Source organism: Lepeophtheirus salmonis, chromosome 12 (genome assembly GCF_016086655.4).
Source record: "Lepeophtheirus salmonis chromosome 12, UVic_Lsal_1.4, whole genome shotgun sequence".
Lineage (NCBI taxonomy): Eukaryota > Metazoa > Arthropoda > Copepoda > Siphonostomatoida > Caligidae > Lepeophtheirus > Lepeophtheirus salmonis.
In genome coordinates, this window is record NC_052142.2 from 413,464 (window position 1) to 426,980 (window position 13,517).

Sequence of the window (13,517 nt, forward strand, 5' to 3'; positions counted from 1 at the left end):
ATTTGTTTTATTATATATTTAACTCATATTATAATTAGGGATGATATTATTGTCTAAATTGAGGTGAGTGGAAAAGCTAGGCCTAAGAAAATGTCATAAAAAGGATGGTATCTTTGAAAGATGATATATCTGCTGACATAGATCACTATAACCTATAGTGCTCCTTGCTTGCCGATACTTTATAATTTTCCAATTAGGGTGAAAGAATTAATCAGAAAAATCATATTTTGCTCTTTCCAACATAGGTTTTTTTATTTTCATTTATCGTTACTGCAATTTAACCAATATTCACACCCCTATCCATAATCATACTTCGTAGACTTAGAGAAAAAGAGCAAAATGTACAATATATTTGTCTCCAAATATCGTTTTCCATGTTTTTAAAATCAAGATATTCATGAAGGTGGGTTAACAGAACTGCTTACACAATTTAGTACCCATATCTTTTTTATTACTATTATTATTTTTATAAAGTAACTATTTAATTTTCCAAAAAAAATTATGAAGTGAAGTGCAATAATAATAACAAAACGGAAGAAATTATGAGTGCTAAATGAGTGGGGAACTACTTTTGTGAACCGACCTCAAATCTGCTTTATTTATGTAACGTACATTTTACAGTAGATATTGATTATATTCTTAGAGTATTTATCATATATGATTAATTATAATAGTATAAAAATGATAAATAAAAGTATCTTTTATATTTTTAAATGACTTCTGGAGTTTTTAATCTGATTCGAAAACTTTATTTCTTTGAGGGCTAAAACATAACTTCAAAATAACTAATTCTATAGGAATAACATTGTTTAGTGTTCATTCAGGGATTATTTATTTATTGACATTATAAAATATTGAAATTTGATTAAAAAGTTAATATTTATTCAGTAAATTAAATTTTCTTGGTATTATACGAGTATGTTGATTTCTATTATGGTAAATAGTATTTAGAATATAATGCCAAGCTTTCCGAAAATACTAAATAAAAATCATACATTTTTAATATACAAAATATATTTATTATTTGCTATATGTTTTATACAATGAGTTTTATTATTATCTGAAGAAGTACAAGCTCCAATCAATCAATCTTTTGTTGTGAAAAAAAAATATTTTTGATGAGAAATAATTGTTGATAAACATATGGGAACTTTCTACAATTATAAAGCTATAATATTCTTCTTCGTTGTAATTTTATATCAGAATTCTGGCAAAATTTAATCAATTGTTCCATTTGGAGATAATATTTGAAATCCCAAAAATTATTTTTGAGGAATTTTTGAAAGATGGACAGAATGTATCCAATTGAAAATTAAAAAAGATAAATTTTAAATGGTTTTCTTAAGTAAATTTTAAAAATTACTATTTAACTGATTATTTAAACTGATAAATTACCTTTCCAAAATATAGTGTAACTGCAAATTGTATTTGTACAAGATTACGTACTAAGTTTTTAATGAAATATTACACCCTCCATTGAACCTCGAATAATAATGTAATTTAATCATAACTATGATTTTCCCGTAATATGTTTTTTTTATGTTTCAAAAACGGATGTAAAACTTCATATAGACTGTATCGATTGCCCATATTCAAATTTATAAGCTTAAAAGGATAGTTTTAAGTAATTACATTTAATTAAGCTGAAATTCCGTAATAAGGATTTATTTTCGCAGGGAATTGAATGAATTTGGAATCAAAATAAATTTTAAAAATAACATGAAATATTTTTCTATTAATGTTTCATTGATAATGCAATTCATTGATTGGGATGAACAAGGTTATTTTTTTTGGTGCTGAAATGGAACCAATTAGAAAATCAGTCAGACTGTGTCGATTTCCTATTTAGGAGCTTAAAAGGATCAAAATATAGTAATTTTTATTGATAAGGTACATCTAATTCTCACAAAGTAACAACAATGGCTGATGGGGTAGCCTGGAGTCAGCTGAGTCGCATGTATTTAGACATGGAGTCGAATAGATTTATAACAAAGAGAATATGATTATTCTTTTATGATTTCGAGTTGTAAATTTTGAAATAGCTGAATTTCGAAATATTATAAATCTAACCAAAAGAAACTAAACTAATCATGCTCTAGAAATTAAATTTAAATTGTAAGTCCTTAAAATAATAAATCAACAGAAATAATTTTACTAAAACTACAAATAAAGAATCAATTATTCTTAATTTATACTTTAAACTAATCTTTTTTCATCCCGGCTTTGAATCCAACTATTTGAATTATGCGTTTCCAAAACTTTCGACTCCGTGTGTAAATACACTATCGACTTAATGTATTAATCACATTAGCGTTGAAAAATCACTGGAGGAATAATATCCAATATTATTTAATTATTATACTGAAACTTTCACTAGACAAAGTAACAACTGCTTTATGAGAATTTGAAAGGGTGGTAATCCACTTCCGATAGAATTCTATATTTGAGATCACCTATTAATGACAAAAATCCTTTCATCTATGGGAAATGAACTTATCAAAGAGTTTCCTACAATATTGTTAAGTATTATAGTGCCCTGCTATAGTGAGGGAGAAGCATTGCACAAAAACAGTTATAAAATTTTGAGTCATAATTACCAAAGCAGCGGAGGCATTAGTCCCATTAACAAACTTTACAAAATATAAATATGGAAACAAAAAATTCTCCCGAAAATTGTTCATCATTTGTGATATTCCTCTTTCATAGAAAGCATTTACAATAGTATCAGGGCAAAGAGAGAGTGGTTTCCATCAGAAGGACAAAGGAAGAATATTCTCAAATCAAGATTGATTGCTTCAACCTCAAAGTGGAGGTTAGGACTTGTCAACCTGTTTTGTTTTTTGGAGGAGCTTGAAGATTAGTTAGTTCAAAAGAATAACTACAAGTGGGGATTTTTGAGCAATATTAATTAAAAGAAACTACAATGAAATCAGAGGAAGCATTTCAAGGTAAACATATTTAAAGGGCCTTTAGCCCTTTTTCAAGTGACAAATAAGCTTAGCTTGTGTTGGAAAAGAATGTCTCAAGGGTTTTTAAAAACTTTATTACAAGTCATCAAGATCCTAGGAAATGAAGAACCAGTGAACTACACCTAACTTGATACAAGGAATGAATATTTTTTACTTCTCAATATTATCACCGCTGGAGAACTCAGGCTTTAGAGTAAACGAGGAGTTGCCCTTCCAATATTTATAATTCACAAGAGAACTATTTCAATTGTCCTCTAGAACAAAGGTACTGTGCGTTTTGGACCACCAACTCCTACTTTCATAGCTCTGGAGCTCTGGAAAAATAGACAAAAGAATGGAAATACTAGGATGGGGATAAACCTCAGCAGAAAAACTGGTAAACAAACGGTCGGGCAGACTAGCTCTCCCAAGGTCTTACATCGACAAAAAAAGACGATTTTAAAAACCCTTTACTTCATCTAAGCAAAATGGGTCCGCTACAGAATCGCTACCACATAAATTTATACGAGAAAATCGAAAAATGAGGATGAGAGTATAAATTGAACATTCTGTAGCAAGAAAATAGAAACGTGCGTGCACATTCTCTACGAGTGTGATAAGATCAGTCCTTTGGTACGAATATTAAAATAAAATCAATAAATATCGAACCTATTTACGGATTGTCTAGTAGCCACGAATCCCAGTCTTATTCGAGCTTTTAAAGTGGAGGCCATCATCAACAAAGTGCAGTTGATAATTTATACTTCAAGTTGTAACAAGAAACTTAATCCAAAAAAATTGTAAGGTGTAATCGATAAAGACCTTGACGTTTTCTCGGACAATGGTCGTTAATTCGGACTAAATGATAAAGGTATGCCTACTGGATTATAATAATAAAGGGTGATTCAAAACGAGTGGTTTTTGGATTGTAGAAATAAAACACACCAAATATTATTTTGCGGTAAAAACTTTATTATGAACCAAAAAAAAATCCTTTAAAACTATTTCTAGACAAGAATCCCCTTCATATGTTGGCCGCAACTGGCTTTTAAATGGTCCTTTCTTTCGTACCAATTTTCGATGACACGTTCGAGCATTGTGACCGGAATCTTACGAATAACTCTGTTAAACTGTTGTTTTCAATGGATGCTCTTGATACAATTTGGGTTACTCTTCACCCCAAATATGGCTATTTTGCTTATTTACGTAGCCATTGAGCCAGAAATGGGCCTCAGCACTGGACAAAATTTGCCGCAGAAAAAACAGATTTTCTTGGATACGTTCAAGAGCCCATTAACTGACCACACGACGCAAACGAAGGATCGGTGGATCAATTCTTGCATGAGCTGTATTTTGTTTGCCATTAAACCCAAATTTTGCTTCAAAAGGCGCCAGGTTGTTGCGTACAAGCCAAGTTGTTGAGAGCGGTAGCAAATCGATTCTTCACGATCTTCGGCTACACTCTCGTCTGTACGTGGACTACCAGACGACGGGACATCCCAGCAAGTTGCTGCCCCTTCAAATTTTTCGATTATTCTGCGAATTGAGGATTATGAAGGCCGATTATGTGGACCATAAGTTGGCCGTAATTTGCGAAAAACCTCTTTCACAGAAGGCTGATTTTCATAGTAAAATTAAACAATTTGTACACGTTGTTGTGGCGTATATCTTTCCATGAAGAGTTGTAAAACAATACTGAGGAAAAATGACGTATGGATTTTACAAAACTCATGCGCGTCTGTCAAAAATTCCCTACTGTAAAAAACCGCTCGTTTTGAATCACCCTTTATTAGAATGAAACATTCTACATGTAGATCTTGTACAAACACCAATTGAAGTTGGTGAAGTTCTTTAAAATATATCTACTTTAATTTGGAATTGTATAACATAAATTTTATGCTGCATAATAATTTTTTGGGATCTCAAATATTATACTAAAATGGAAGAGTTGTTTAAAATACCACGTGAATTTTATAGAAAATGACATGTACGACAAATATTATAGCCTTATAAATGTACAAAGTTCATATGAGTTTAGATATAGGAATTTATCATCAAAAATAGTGTTCTTCATTTCCATTTAAAATATTTCTCAGACGTACATCAATTTCGACCCATTATTAGGGCCTTTAATATTTATTACTGCACAATATGAGAGTACTTTGTCTTAATTTTTAATCCCTCCTTTTTTCTTCAATAATTCTCATTTATTGTCTAGAGAGGGTGGGAAGATATGCGTATAATCAAATTTCCTACACTAAAATCTGTTATCTAATAAAATATAATATTTCAATAAAGCAACTTAACTTTCTTAAGCATAAAGAAAATTGAATTAAATTTTCAGAAATTACAGAGTACAGTATTGTGTAAAAGTTGATATTTTTAAATTCCTGCAATTAAATTGTATAGTATGAAATTCAAAAATATGAATATATTCCCAAGTTGAAATTGATGTACGTCTCAGGAACAGATTATATGTAAACTTTACAAAATAATAGTTAAATAAATGTTCTTAAAACTTATATTTGATCCATTACACTACATATGTAATTTTGAAGGCTATCTTTAGATTGCTTATTTTCCAGCAAATAGCACAATTAAATGAAGCAATGGATTGAAAAAAAATTAGACTGTGTTAATATTAACAATTTATATTTTTTTTCCATTAGTGTAATGAATGGGAATCCCATAAACACGTCTATACCTCCGTGCACACCTCCTCCAAGTTTTTGCAACATACCTTCTTTATTTGCTTTATTTTTGGGGAAGGTCTTACATATAATTGGCACTTTCACATAGATTTTCATCGTGAATTCCAGCCCGATGTAATTAATTTACTGAAGCTCCAAAACACTATGAAATAAAATAGTCATATATTTGAGAAAATGCCCACCAATAATTATTTAATAAACTGAGAGAGAGACATATGTTTTTAAGGCCCGGTAGCATACAAAGCTTGATTGGACTAGTAAGCAGTGGAAGCTTTATTATTGCAATATTAAATTCAATCGTTTGTCTTAAACTATAATTTGCAGTTCCCAGTCTTTGAGTACCTACATAATTCTCGTCAGTTTTATAGCTTAATCTTCGAGTCAGTTAGATTTAGTTACTCATTTGTGGGCCTCAGGCAAAGCCAGTTGAAAAAAAAAAAAAAGAGGCGAATAGATGACGTTTAACGCTTCTATCTACTCTTGCTTTTTTTGAAATTTAAATTTATTTATATTGCATTTTGATTAACTATGCAATGGAACAGGGCCAATCCGAATCAATTTGGCGTCCAATATGAAATATTAGCCAATAATATGTATATTTAATATTATTCTGTTAGACAAAGCTGAATATATTAATGGTCTTAGACATTTATTATATTCTGATAAAATATGAATACTTCTAATAATATAATAAATAATTACAAAATGTAATATCCCTAGCAATGGAAAAAATAAAACTGAACTATGTACAAATAGAAAACTGTGGACAAGTGTTACGAAATAAAAATATTACACCTGCACGAATAGATGTATTGTGTATAATATAAACTATATACATATCCATGGTATACCATTGATATGTACTTATTATTTTTATACTAAGAAAATCAGTTATTAAGAGTTCAGAGCAGTGCATTCAGGTCGGGTTGAAGCCAAAAACATAGACAAGCAATTCGGGACTAATTTTATCCTTTCACATGGCAAAAAATCCCACCGCCACACCAAAAGTCTTGCATTAATGTATCTAACAATAAATAATAATTAAAATAAAAAACAAAAAAAACAGCAACTGTCTGGAGTTGTTAAGACTATAGGCAAAATAGCATAATTTTGGTGTATCAGAGATAATCCCACAGGAGGAATTAAAAACCTTTTGAAAAAATTATCAAAGCAATTAAAAACCAATCAAAGGCATCTCCTAAAAATTTAGACAGAAAAAAAAAAAAATGAAATTCGATAGGGCCTGACAATTAAAGACCGACCAGACCCTAGCGTTATGGGCGCAACTTGGAACACTATAATTTTGGAAAAATTAAGCTCGGCCTGAAAGTCAGTTTAGGTCCAAGGTCATCTTTTTTCTTTCTTCCCACCCATTATGGCACCCCTGAATGAGCGGCACACTTAGAATTTGCCTATACTGTTTATGACATGGGCCAACCTTTCCAATAAATAAGGTAACTCAGAAAAAATAAGTCGGTTAAGCTATTTTTTAAATGAGGGAGGTTGAAATTTATGGTTGCCTGGAATAAAAGTACTATATAAGTATATATAATAAAAAAGCAAAAACAATTTGAAGAAATTCGACATAATTTTATAAAAATTGAGGGTGTCATTTTAGAACCCCTGGGATGGCTACGCCCTTGAGGCTTATTTTTATACATTATGAAACAAAAAGGCTTTTATATTTTAATTAGTAATTTTTGAGCTTGCACTTTTTGTACTAGATAAATATTAAATGAATAAATAAAAATTCGAAAATGAAAGATTGAACGGAAAAATGAACGGGAAAAAAATGAAGGAATGAACGCGAAAAAAAATGAACAAATGAACGGTGAACAGAAAGTTTTTACAAAATGAAGGATTGAACGGAAAAGGAGTGGATGGATATTAGAGGATAAATCCCTTTCTATGTCACTTTTCTTCTCACTTCATTCTTTGCTTGTATTTTTCTCTATTCCGCCTTGAAATGTTGGCACCCTCTGCTCGTATAATTATAACATAAACCTATTTATATAAGTAATTATTAGAAATGGGATTTGTGTCAGAGTCCGAGGAGAAGGTGGGAGTGAGACATATGGTGTTGCTGAATTAATACTTTTATTGGTAAAAATCATCTGTTATATTATTTTGGAGGCAGATAATGAATTACTACTACAGAAAAGTATTAGTAAAGGAATTATATCATAATTACATTTTAAAACCGCAGACTTTTAGACTATTTTTGACTAAAAGATTTAAACTTCTTAAAATTGCGGCACAAAACCATCAAGTATCTTAGTGAGAATGAAGGATAAAATTTTATAAGATATCCAACAAACTTCCAAGTTGAGATATTATATGGAATTTTAACCGTAAAAGCAGTATAGTGAGCAGCTGCAGCAATGATACTTACTCTTAATTTTCTCCCACGTTTATAAGTTTCAAATTTGTCAGTTTCTTGCCGATACGAGCTTTGCAATTTAAAATGGCATACTCTATTGCTTTGGTATTCTCTGGAGCATTAACTTCTCTACTCGATAATAAAAATAATAGAATTAAAGAAACCTCTATTTCTGTAACTCCCTTAAAATTAAGCAACACAAATTCTCTCAGTATTCTTAGAGCCTGACAATTACTAAAAGCATGAACCACAGAGTTAAATAGCTCACCACAGTTTTTTCAGGGAGAATTTAAATAAATACATTCCGTGGATTGTGCCTTGAACTTCATACCATCAGATTTTCTTCTACGATTCCTTGCCAACGTCGTCTTCATCATCCAGTTAGCACCTCTGCCCATATTTGCTCCATTTGAAACCAAAAGTGCAGGTATCTTGTTTTTTACAGTCATTGCATATAAATTGAGTCGAATAAAACAACAGTAATATTTCCTTTCTAATATGTGTGAAGACTTAAGTTATCCCTCCATTAACCCCTGCCCCCCCCCTATCTGAAATTTTTTTCCTACCCCAAGACAGTACTAGACCCTTTAAATTTTTTTCAATCAGCTCTTATTGCTTTACTTTCGTTTTTAAGGCGAATATTGATATCCAGTTCCCCTTGAATATCGTATCCAATTTACATTCAAATTTTTCCCTCTTGAAAACGATTTTCTTATTTTTCAGTGTTCGAATTTAGTGGATATAACTTTGCCTATGAAATTTTTTTTAGACTTTTCCGGAACACGTCGGAGTCAGAGCACAGAGAAATTATAATATTTTCAAGTAAGTACCTGGATCTGGGAATATTTTTTTCTGCTCCGTTGCACGTGGAGCTATCGTTGAAGTGTGATTAATTTATTTTCCTATATGTCCTAAGGTTACTTTAGAAAGATGAAAGTTTCCCGTAATTAGAGATTTATGGTCGAAGTGCTCTGAATATCTTTAGGAACTTTGCTAAGTTTGATGAAACAAGAATATAATCTAGTGTGCTTACCATGAGTTTGGTCGATTGTTTTTTCTTGCAATACGCCATATACTTCTTTTAGGCCTTATTCATCCAGACAAAAATTGAAAATATTTCTCTCGAGATAATGTCTATTTAAAAAAAAAAGTTGAACCATTATAATTAAATATCTCCCTGATTGATTCAGCTATTGACTGAAGACTTAACTTCTATGAATTTATCATTTTTATATTCTATTTTAGCAGTCATTTTCTTTAGTAGTTCTTGCATCGACATAGAAAGGAATTTCTCCAATATCGATCTTCCATTCTACTCTGAGTCCTACATAAACTTACCCTTATATCTCTCAAACCAATCTTATGTGTTATTCTAGTCTTTCAAGAGCTCGCACACATGGTTATTTATATGATTATATATTATCTCCTCATAAATAAAATAATAATGATAACTGCTCTTGAAAATATTAAAAAAACTCTTCATACCTCCAGCTACTAAAAATTTCATACTCGAATATGATCTTAAGAATTCTACCAACTCTTCCTATAAATAAAGATATATAAAGATTATGTAACCATATTTAACATGATTTTAGGAAAAAATTACAAAGGAAAAGATGGCAATGAAAAATTGGCTGTTGAAAAATAGCAACGAAAAAGATGGCTAAATTATTTTAAACTGATATAATACAAGTCGCCAATATAGTATCTTTTAAAATAAAATAAATATAAACAAAGATGACAGCGGTTCGAATGGAAGATGTGCTAAACACTTAATTCTCCGTTATCAACTATAACATCATTAAATATGATGGATTATTCATATTAAACAAGACTTATGTTTTGACTTACAAGCAAACGCAGAATATTAGGCACGAACAGTGATTTCCTCTTCGTAATTTATGGATTTCTTTTGAAAAAAAAATTGTTCCTCTTTGGTGGCAAACCAGCCATCGATCATTTTTAGGGTTCATCATGAGAATCGAAGCGTAAATAATAGAGTGCCTCGCCCATCTATACAAACAAGTGATAATTGGAAGGCGCCAAGTCTGGTGAGTAAGCTGTATGAGCAAGAGGTTCCCAGTTGTACCCATCAACAAGCCAGTGGGTGGCTATAGATCGATTCGGTGCTGCGTTGTCATCAAGGAAAATTACTGTGTTGCCGTGCTTCATAGTTTTTTTTTTTTTTTTTTTTTGCGTATAGCATAGTTCATATTGGCCAATTGGTTGGTAGCGATCACCATTAATGGTTTGACTGGGTTGTATAAGGTCATTCCATATGACACCACACTAGTCCCAGAACCCACAGCATTTCTTTCACTTCTTTCATCTTCATTTCTCATGTCAAAATCACCACTTTGCAATTTTTCAAACCACCTGAAGCACTGTGCTCTGCTTAGAGCATGTCTACCGTAAGCTTCCAAAAGCATTTGATGGACTTGAGAAGCACATCTTCAATTGGAAACAGAAAATCAATGATGTCCACATATCTTAGTTTTTGGTACAAAATTAGACATTTTTGCGAGCGAAAAAAGTGCGTTGTTAAATGAAACTATACAAACAATTCATTAAATATTGTAGACACATTTCGTAATAAGCATTTAGATTTTTGGATCCGTTTATAATGTCTAACTGGTGACACATAGGGACCAATAGCCTAATGTTTCATTTCATAGGCGCCTACCTAGCCTAAATGGATGGAATTGTCTTGGAATCCAGGAGAGATTGCAGATGTCTATCACCTAAACTAAAAGCTTATTTTCTGTGAATACTCTAAAATGTTGTCCATCCAATGCCCACAGAAAATGTTCAATGCTTTCCTTAATACTATCTAATTCCCTATCAAAAGTTGAATATATCTTTTGCGCTTCAGATAAAGCTTTATACCAAATTGCTAGTGGTTGCCAGCACCCATTCACTTTCTATTCCAGAACAGCTCCTATTCTAATATCAGATGTATCTGTTGTAAGAGCTAAAAGTAACGAATTGTCCTGTTAAGTTGAAAGTTGAGTATTTGAGGATAAACTGTGTTTTATACCTTAAAAAGCTCTTTCACATTGATTATTCCATATTAATTGAATTTTTTTCTTTAAAACTGGATATAACATCCGTGTCTATTTTGACAAATTTTTGATGAATTGTTAATAGGACTATCCCATGCCTAAACATCTCTGTTAATTATCTTTCGATTTTGGAGTTAAAATTCTTGCAATAGTTTCAACTTTCGATTTCAGAGGTTTAAACCCTCCGGTGAAATAGAATGTCCAAAGAACTCAACAGAGTCCCTGAAAAACTCGAGTTTTTTAAGAGGAAGTACAAAGCCGGAAGTTTTAAGCTGCAAAAAAACTGCGTTTATGGACTGCCACTGTACATCCCTGGTCCGAGAAGCAATCAATATATCATCAAGATAAACGTAAATATTATTATTAGCTGCGATTTGACTCCGTCGGACTATTTTTTTGTGGGGAACCATCAAGGATAAATGTTACGCCACCCACCCAGAGACGATTGACGATTTGAAACACGAAATTGGAGTCGCCATTGCAGCTATTGAAGCTCACACAATCGAAAATTTATTGAAAAATTGGGTCGACAGAATGGGCTACTGTAAAGCCAGCGACGGCGGCCATATGAATAAAATGGTGTTCCATTATTAACCGAAATGCTGAGGCTTTCAAATAAATAAAAAATTATGGAAAAATATCCATCCATCTTTTTTTTTATAGCAATATCAAATAGAAAAAGTTTTGTAGGCCACTCTTTATATGAATTGCAGATGAAAAGTTTGAAGAATAGGGACAAATTATTCCCTTCTCCAGAAGTCCATCAATTTCTTTTTTAACAAAATTGAGTTTCACATCATCCAGCTTGCGGGATTTTGCAAAGCAGTGAGGGCCCTTAATTTCGATGTGATGTTAACTCCATGAACTGGGTAAGATTCAACGAATTGTTTATCATCGAAAACTTCAGAGTATTGAGATTGAACCCAATGGTCTTTTGATAATTCTGAAATGAAATATGGATCATTAACATATATTTTCTTGTTAAATAGGTTAAAATTAATGTAGAAATGAAAAAAATCTGCTCCTAAAATAGGGCAGGCCTCTGGATATGACGATAAATTTCCATTGAAAAGTTCCTAGATGTTATATTTGTACCCTTACAGTTTTAGTACCAATAAATTCTTCTGGATTCCCTCTATAACCAATGATAGGTTTTTTTAATCAAAATATTTATCCATACATTTGAGCATTTTTTAAATGCTCAAATGTATGGTAATTGTTGTATATTATTAAAATATGATTTGTGTATAAATAACTATATATTATATTCTGTAAGATAAAATTTATTGAGTTAATTAGAGAACATTTAAGCGAGAATTACGTGGCGCAGTCGGTAGTGCTTCAAAAGCATATCTAAGTATTGTGATACCTGAGATGCAGGAATAACTCCAATTTGAATAAAAAATAAAGGATGACATCTAATAAGGAGACCAAATTGGTCGAAGTCCGGAGGTCTAGAGAAGCACAATTAAGATTATTTGATGAACAAATAAAATATGGATAATTCTCCATATAACTTCAAGATTACAACTCGTGGAGGACAGAACCTGGACAAGAAAATTTATTGAATTCCTATTGTCTTTCATAAATAGGAAATTTGAAGGTTTATTCGACGTTTTTTGCAGGTCAAAGTTTTCCATTTTTATGAGAAAATTGAAAGCTGCACTTTCAACATAATCTTTCTTGACTTTTGTTCCACGATTTTCCATGACTTTGACTTCTTCTTGAATATATATTAACTCTGCTAGACTTTGTATTTGCGTTGATATACTTTGATATTAAATCATTTAGACTATTTAGAATACTATTTTCCGTTTTCTACTGTTCTAGATAAAGTAATAGTATCTTTCAAATTCTAATTTGGAGTCATTTCTAACAACTTTTGTCAGCTGACCAATCTTCTGGCTTCAAACGAAAAAAAATTCGTCTTTTGCTAAAATTTGCAAGCAACTGCAAAATTCCACAAATGTTCCCGTTCACTCTTGTTTTGGCTAAACAATTTATATCGTGTCGCTGCTATTTGTCTTTTTCTTTTAGGTATCCAGTAATGTCTTCTATTACTTAACTAAAAGTCTTATTCGTGTTTACAAGAACCTCTACTATATGTCCATTTTTTTTTTTTCAGGAATTGAGGTAAGCAATATATCAACAATATTAATATATGCTCTTGCGAGTTTTTACCATCATATAAGTTGATTTTACATAATTATTCCACGTTTCTAACCATTTAAAGATATCTGAATAATTAATTTAGTGCGTTACGTAATTCTCACTTAAATGTTCTCTAATTAACTCAATAAATTTTATCTTACAGAATATAATATACATTTATATATAGTTATTTATAAACAAATCATATATTAATAATATACAACAATTACCATACATTTGAGCATTTGAAAAATGCTCAAATGTA

At 31.2% G+C, this 13,517-nt stretch overlaps 1 protein-coding gene across 10 annotated transcripts in view; it reads left to right on the forward strand.

Annotated features, from left to right (window-relative positions):
- The window catches only part of LOC121126591 (5'-AMP-activated protein kinase subunit gamma-1), an 86,591-nt gene that overhangs the window by 52,875 nt on the left and 20,199 nt on the right, over window positions 1-13,517 (forward strand). The window contains exon 9 of one of the 10 annotated variants that reach the window (XM_071892411.1): window positions 39-63. The exons of the other annotated variants lie outside the window; for them this stretch is intronic. The gene's annotated coding sequence lies outside the window, so the exon portion shown is untranslated. The remainder of the gene's footprint in view (window positions 1-38; window positions 64-13,517) is intronic. 10 annotated transcript variants of the gene reach the window in all.